Source organism: Panthera tigris, chromosome D2 (genome assembly GCF_018350195.1).
Source record: "Panthera tigris isolate Pti1 chromosome D2, P.tigris_Pti1_mat1.1, whole genome shotgun sequence".
Lineage (NCBI taxonomy): Eukaryota > Metazoa > Chordata > Mammalia > Carnivora > Felidae > Panthera > Panthera tigris.
In genome coordinates this window covers 370287-377137 of record NC_056670.1, presented here as the reverse complement: position 1 = coordinate 377137, position 6851 = coordinate 370287, and the positions used below count along the sequence as shown (strand labels likewise).

The 6851-nt window shown below is 38.0% G+C and overlaps 1 long non-coding RNA gene across 1 annotated transcript; it reads left to right on the top strand.

Annotated features, from left to right (window-relative positions):
- Positions 1-748: 748 nt before the first annotated feature.
- On the top strand, positions 749-6270 carry LOC122231969. The gene is made up of 4 exons (XR_006209284.1): positions 749-794; positions 3853-3934; positions 4638-4828; positions 6082-6270. It is a non-coding gene; the product is annotated as an uncharacterized LOC122231969 (long non-coding RNA).
- Positions 6271-6851: the final 581 nt, after the last annotated feature.

Sequence of the window (6851 nt, the reverse complement as noted above, 5' to 3'; positions counted from 1 at the left end):
AGTACAGCATAATGGAGCCATTACCAACTCCTGATGTGTAAATTCAGGCTTAGATCTTCGTCTTCATTTTCATCATCTTTCAGGATACATAGAAAGACACGTATACTCAACATTTCCCAAGATTATGTCAAAGACAATAATCACTTGGATGATTTTCTCCTCATTTGAATGGAAAGCTTCAGAGATGTTCTATATTGCTGCAAAACAATCATAACTGAGCAAAACTGAACTGTTCAAAACAGTCAAAATATAAGATGTAATGGGAAATTAAACTAAATTTGATCCCCATAGGTAAAGAGAATGCACTTGTTACTCATTTGGAAAGGGACAAAGGAGAAGAAAAAATGGGTAGGCACAAATATTTCGGGATATTTGTCTGAAGCACAGGATTTTGCAAATGTTCAAATTGCGATACAAATACGAATTTTGTAGTTTATCTTTAATAATAACTGGTCTATTCTCTTCTCTTGTTTTTAATTCTGAAAGAAGGAGGATTATGATGCTTTTCAGGAACAGAACCAGCTGTGATTTGATCTATCATCCGATACATACCAACAGTGGGAAATACATCTTACTTGATTGATGAAAATAATAATATACTCATCTTCTGGAGAAAACAAATGTCTACTGAAATTCGATAATGACCTATCCTGCCATCATGCTCAGAGAGTCCTGGGCAGGGGCGCAGGATGCCCCCTGAGAGGTTCGAGGATCTGAGAGTGGGGAGAACCTTACCCCACTTCCCAAACCAGGTTCAGGAGCTATATTGGGCTCTTCAGATGACATGCTATGAGGTATGTGTACGCTAAGACTGGCCCAAGTAGCATATACATGTTTCCATTTGTCTTCCCAAGACAGCAGCTGGTATTTTTTCATGCCTCCAAGAAAGCCATAACAGCTGAGAAAGAAAGAGAGGGAGGCAGAAAGAGAAAGAGAGAGGGAGAAGATCTGAAAGTATCTTGGACCATAACAAGAGGGACCATAGGGAGAGTGACCTAGATAGACCGTGCATAGCAAGGACCCGATCAGAGAGTGTCCATGTGGGCAGGTGCTAGCACAGGAAGATACATGAGGTCAAGTGACCCCACCTGACACCACCCAGCTACAATGAATGAGAAAGAAGGGACAATCACTAACTGGATTTAAATGTCACTAAACAAAATCTAGTGCACATGCACCAAAATCCCATTGTCTGATACCAGGCAGAAGAGGCACTTTATAAAATTTGACAGAAAAACAAATACTTCTTTTGCACAACAGGGTACATGGTTTATAAAATTAAAACATTTTTGGACTAGCAGAAATCTTAAAAGTTGTCTACTCCAAACTTTTCATTTAGCCAATAGGGAAGCAAAAATTGGGGCACACGTGTGGCTCAGTGGGTTAAACATCCAACTTTTGATTTCAGCTCAGTCATGATCTCACTGTTTCTGAGTTCAAGTCCTGCGTCAGGCTCTGTGCTGACAGCTCAGAGCCTGGTGCCTGCTTTGGATTCTGTGTCTCCCTCTTCCTCTGCCCACCCCCCCCCCCACCTCAGAGTAAGTAAATAAACATTAAAAAAAACTAAGAAGCAAAAGTCTGGTAAGGTTAGGAGATTCGCACAAACTTCCTCCCAGAGTTAGTGGCAGGGTTAGACCCAGAACTCAGTGTCCTGTTTTCCACTTCAGACTTCCTTCTTCTACATCAGACTGCCTCACTGTCACTCTAAAAGCTGGATTTGTATTACTACAATGCAATTATCATTTCAAAATAGACACAGCTTCATGTGAACTGTGAACATTCTCATGCAGGCTTGACAGGTAGGCAACACGGCATGCCAGCTTATTATTCCTGCTTTCAGTGAATGTTAAAAATATGCCATCTGGGTGTTAAAAATGATTTTTGCTTCTGGACTTGCTAGAGGCAAGGAAAAGGACACTTTGTTATTATCACAACTGAAAACAAGTAGTTAAAACCACTTTTGAATATTTTATTACCAACCTGTCTAATGTATACTTTAAAACTAGGTAGAAAAGCAATCTAGAGTAAATCTGACTTTTAAGTTTATTTTGTCTGAAATAACAAATATGATTTGCAAAAATGCAAATTTCAACTATAAATAAATCATAACAGATACTTTATTCCAGACACTACTTTAAATTTGGGTTTTTTTTTAAATATAAATGCTTTGATATATGCCATTTCAAAGCTTTGTTATTAAGCTGATTGCACCAGGTAAGAGCGAAAAAAACCTTTCTGTGTCCTCTGATTACGTGTTACAGTTAAGTTCCTTTTGTCACCAAAGCAGAAGTACAAGCATGTGCAAAATCCTAAAAATTTTGTTCATTTTTTTGTATTTTATGTCATGCTAATTTTGATAAGTTTTCTGATCTCATAACCTTCATTTCCTAACATCAAATCTGACATTTTTCCAATTTTTAAGCTTCATATATTTCACATGTATTCTATTATAAGCCATTCTTTCCTAAAATTGATAAATGGATATTTTTATTCTGTAGTCATTATCCCTTGGTTTAATTCTCTTTTGGGATATTTATAGATGTCACCTATTTATTCTAGTCACAGGAACCATAAATAACATTGAACAGAAATTAGTACTGTATATGCATATAATTTTTATATCCATCAGTACATTTGATATTCAAAACAATCTAGTGAGTAGAAATCATTAAAAAATTAGGATAACAGCAACAACAATGAAGTGATACTGAGAGGCAAGTTTCTTTAATCATTCTCAATTAAAGATGATTTTTTTAAAAAGCTCAAGGAGTTTAAATTATCAAGGTCAATTAGCTGATATTCCACATATATTTCAACTCAAATGTGTACAAGAGAATTTTAGAATAAAACCAGCTTCAGAAGAAACTTAAGAAAAATACTTAACAAACGTAAAATGATAAAATAAAAATATGCAACGTGACATTATTCAGTCACAAGTAGAGAGAAGGAAACAGCTATAGCCACATTGCCCAGAAGACCTGCCACAACTCATCTGACTCCTGCTGAGAAGCTAACAGAAATAATACCACAGGCGTCAGAAAGAAATTAGGTACATCCCGCCATCCCTGTCTTTCCTCATGAGAGTGAAGTGGTAATGCCAGATGCTAATGGGAGAGATGAAGTCAATAGTCCCAGGAGCCAAGACCCTTCCGGGTATAGGTTCTAAAACAGACAGATCTATGCAAGTAGAGATGGTTGCCAGAGCCCAGTGGTTAGATTTGAGGATATTTAACTTTTCTGCATCTGTAGTTCAAAAGACGCGTGTATCAGGACTCTGCTTTGGGGTAAGAGGCAGCAGGTGCAGTAGGGCCAAAGTTTCCCCGCGGAACAAACACAGAACAAAAATAAATCGTATTTTAAAGACACCAGAGAGCTGTAATGCAACAATGAGCCAATGGACTAAAATTCAAGAAAGGAAAGCCTTTCCTATCACTTTCCCTCCTTAATTTCATTCATGATTTATCACCACCCACATTATACAGGGCAGTCACTTACCTGAAACCCACAGCCAAATATCTCTGAGAATTCAGATGTTTTCTAGGTTTAGAAAAGCAATACAGTGTATATATATTCTACTTCCATTCTGCTCCCCACAGGACCTGGGACAGTGACCCCAGATCAAGCCCGTTGATATTTCTGTAAATAAAGATATGAATATTGACTCTAATTGTGATGAACAAAGATTATACACAGTATTTTGTTAATTCAGGTCAGGAGACTCCAGAGGAGTTATGACAAAACTTTAGGTTTTCAGGAGTTTTTTTTATTTCAGAATTGTGCCATAGAAAGTGCAGGGATTTATTATATTTTTATCATTGTCATTAATTGTCTATATGTCCCCCTAAAATGCAGGTCCTGCGGGTCAGGGACCCTCTGAATGCGAATCGTTGTGGCCCAGATCCTATGATAGTACAGGACTCATAAGAGGTTTACAGTAAGTGAAAGAAACGTGTTTTCCAAAACGATGTCCAGGAAACGAAAGCGGAGCTGCTCTGTCAACCACAGTACAAATCTGAGTGCTATTTATTTCTTCATGAGTATTGAGTCATGAGTAACAAGACTTTTCAGCTGAGCAGATCTGAGTGTCTCGAAAAGTCACAGTCCTTGTATACGTTGAGACAAGAAAAATGCAAACGTTTAACGTAGATGGAATGTGGAGAATTATGATAATATAAGACTTCTTACATTTCCTACTTGAAAAAGGGGAAATAATTTTCCTCAAGAAGACGATCTCTAAGAGCTTTTCACTTAAAATGCACCACTTCTTCCTGGGGAATGGCAATTTATAAACAAAATATTATGAACTGTTTGTGTAGTAAAAATGCAGGGAACAGGGGTCATCCCAATACACAAGTATATACTAATGGCACATTTAGCGAGAGAAAATAGGAAAGAATATAAGGTTCACACTGTATCCATTTAAAAGACATTTCTTAATACAAAATACCTCAGCTTTTCATGCTACTACAGTCTTTGGTTTAAATTAGATCTTGAGAGGTCACAAGGGAGTTAACACCTATGTCACATGGGGGTGGAGAGTGGAGAAGCTATATTGGAGTCTATTTTTAAAATAAACAGATGAATGAGCACAATTGGTAAAAATGCACCAATTAACAAGTCTTCATTTTACCATACAGTATGTCTGGGAGTGTATAAAGTCTGTTCCAAGATACAGGATGAAGACAATGCCCTTGACTTTGTCCCTGAGCTTGCAGGATGCTTTTTCTCTTTTTAAGAAATAAAAACAATACAAGAATGTCAATTAGAGGCATGATGGCACGTTCTTCATTAATAAGAACTGAGACAGAAAAAGCACTAGTCTGAGCTGGTATGGAAGTATGGGGCTTGGACAGAACCTTCACTGGTGTTCAGGGTAAGGGTGAATGGGAGCCACAGGGAATGAATTTTCCTCATGAAAGAAAAGCGTGTGCAAATCTAACAGGGGAACCGGGTGGGAGACAGTGCAATGGCCTAAGCCAAAAGCATTGCCCAGCTTTGGTTTCAGGTGTGGCCACTGTGGGAAGGAAATTACCAGGGATTAAGCCTTGACAACTCCCTGATCCTTCCCAGGGGTTGTCAAGATGCTTTGCCCGTGCTTAACGCCCTTGCTGCATAAGCAGCTTCTAATTGAACAACTAAATTGTATACTCTGCCAACTTAGCCTTCTTTTGACCACACTGGTTCGGGAGAAAATCAAGGAAAAAAAAACCCGCAGGATAGCTTTGAAACATTATTTAAATAGCCTTATTCCTACATAAAATGCTTCTGATCCTGTTCACATTTACAAATAGTACCCAGTATTTGTGACTATATCTTCAATGCTTTCTTTATATTCCTCTACACATCATGTTGCTTATGAAACCCAAACAGAAAGTGAGCAGTGGGAAGGTGGAAATCCAGTGTAATCATCAAGAATGTGGCTTTGGGAATTTGATCATTATGAGTCCCAGAACAATACTTACTGAATTAATAATCATAAGCAAATGACCTACTTTCTCAAAGCCTCAACATATCTTTATTTTAAAGTTTTTATTTGTTTTGAAAGAGAGAGAGGGAGGGAGAGAGACAGAGAGAGAGAGAGAGAGCAGGGATGTGGCAGAGAGAGAGAGAGAGAGAGAGAGAGAGAGAGAGAGAATCTGAAGCATGCTCCAGGCTCTGAGCTGTCAGCGTAAAGCCCAATGTGGGGCTTGAACTCATGGACCGTGAGATCACGACCTGGGCCAAAATCAAGAGTCAGACACCTACTTGACTGAGCCAACCATGCTCTGCAAAGCCTTAACATATTTTATATGACAATTATAGATTAAGCCAATAAAGCACTCAGGACCGAGTTTGGCATATAGTTTGAGTTCAACATGAGTCAGCTGTTGGTATTACTACTAACTGGCTCCACTGCTGAGTATTGTCCAAGAAATACCTTGTAATAATTTGTAAATATTTTAAATTACATTAGCAACATTAAAATATTACCAACAGAATTGTAATCATTTTGTCATTTTAATAATTAAGACAGGCTTATGTAATTTTCTGCTTCATAACAAAACTGATGTTATGTGTCACATTTGTTACTGTACTATGCAGAGACCAGTTCATCCCTGTGCTCCTGAGCTTGGAGCTTGTTCACACAGCAGCCTTTGCAGATCAGCACTCCTGCCTCAGTGACATCATTGCCCATGACAGACCTCGGGAATTGTTATTTTAGAGGAAAGGAGTATGTTGCAGAAATAAGAAGTAAGGAAGGTTGCTGCAAAGACCCATCTCATATTTCATCCATTGAAATTTCTTAAATGTCAAGTCTGGACGTTTCTTTGTTAATAAACATTTCTATTTTTCTGAGGAATTTGGATATTAGCTTCAGTTTGACCTTTGTAGTAGAAAAGCATGTAGCTTTCAGGACTTGACAATGATAGCAACTTCTGGAACTTCAACACAGATTTCTTAGAATCCTCATTTTGACACCATAATATGTAGGATATTCTTTCCCAGTGGGAAGGAAACATTGTCTTTTGGATAGACGACAATTTCCGCTGCCAGGAACAAAGCGTGCCTCCCCCTCTCAGCAGCCCTGCGTGCCTCTACTGTTCCAGCATCCTCTGAAGAAAACATGTATGTTGTGTATCCCATATTTTGTCAGAAAATACCAGTCACACACACCAAACCTTCTGACAATAAATCCATCAGTTTGTGTGTGTTATAGCGCTAAATAGACAAAAATAAAATTTTAACTATAGGATAGCAAAATCACATTATTTTTTACTCCATTATATTAACCCACAAGACTGCCTCAAGAAGTATACAAGAATTTCTTTTTACAGTTGTGAAGGAGGATTTATATGTATGGAATTTTTTAT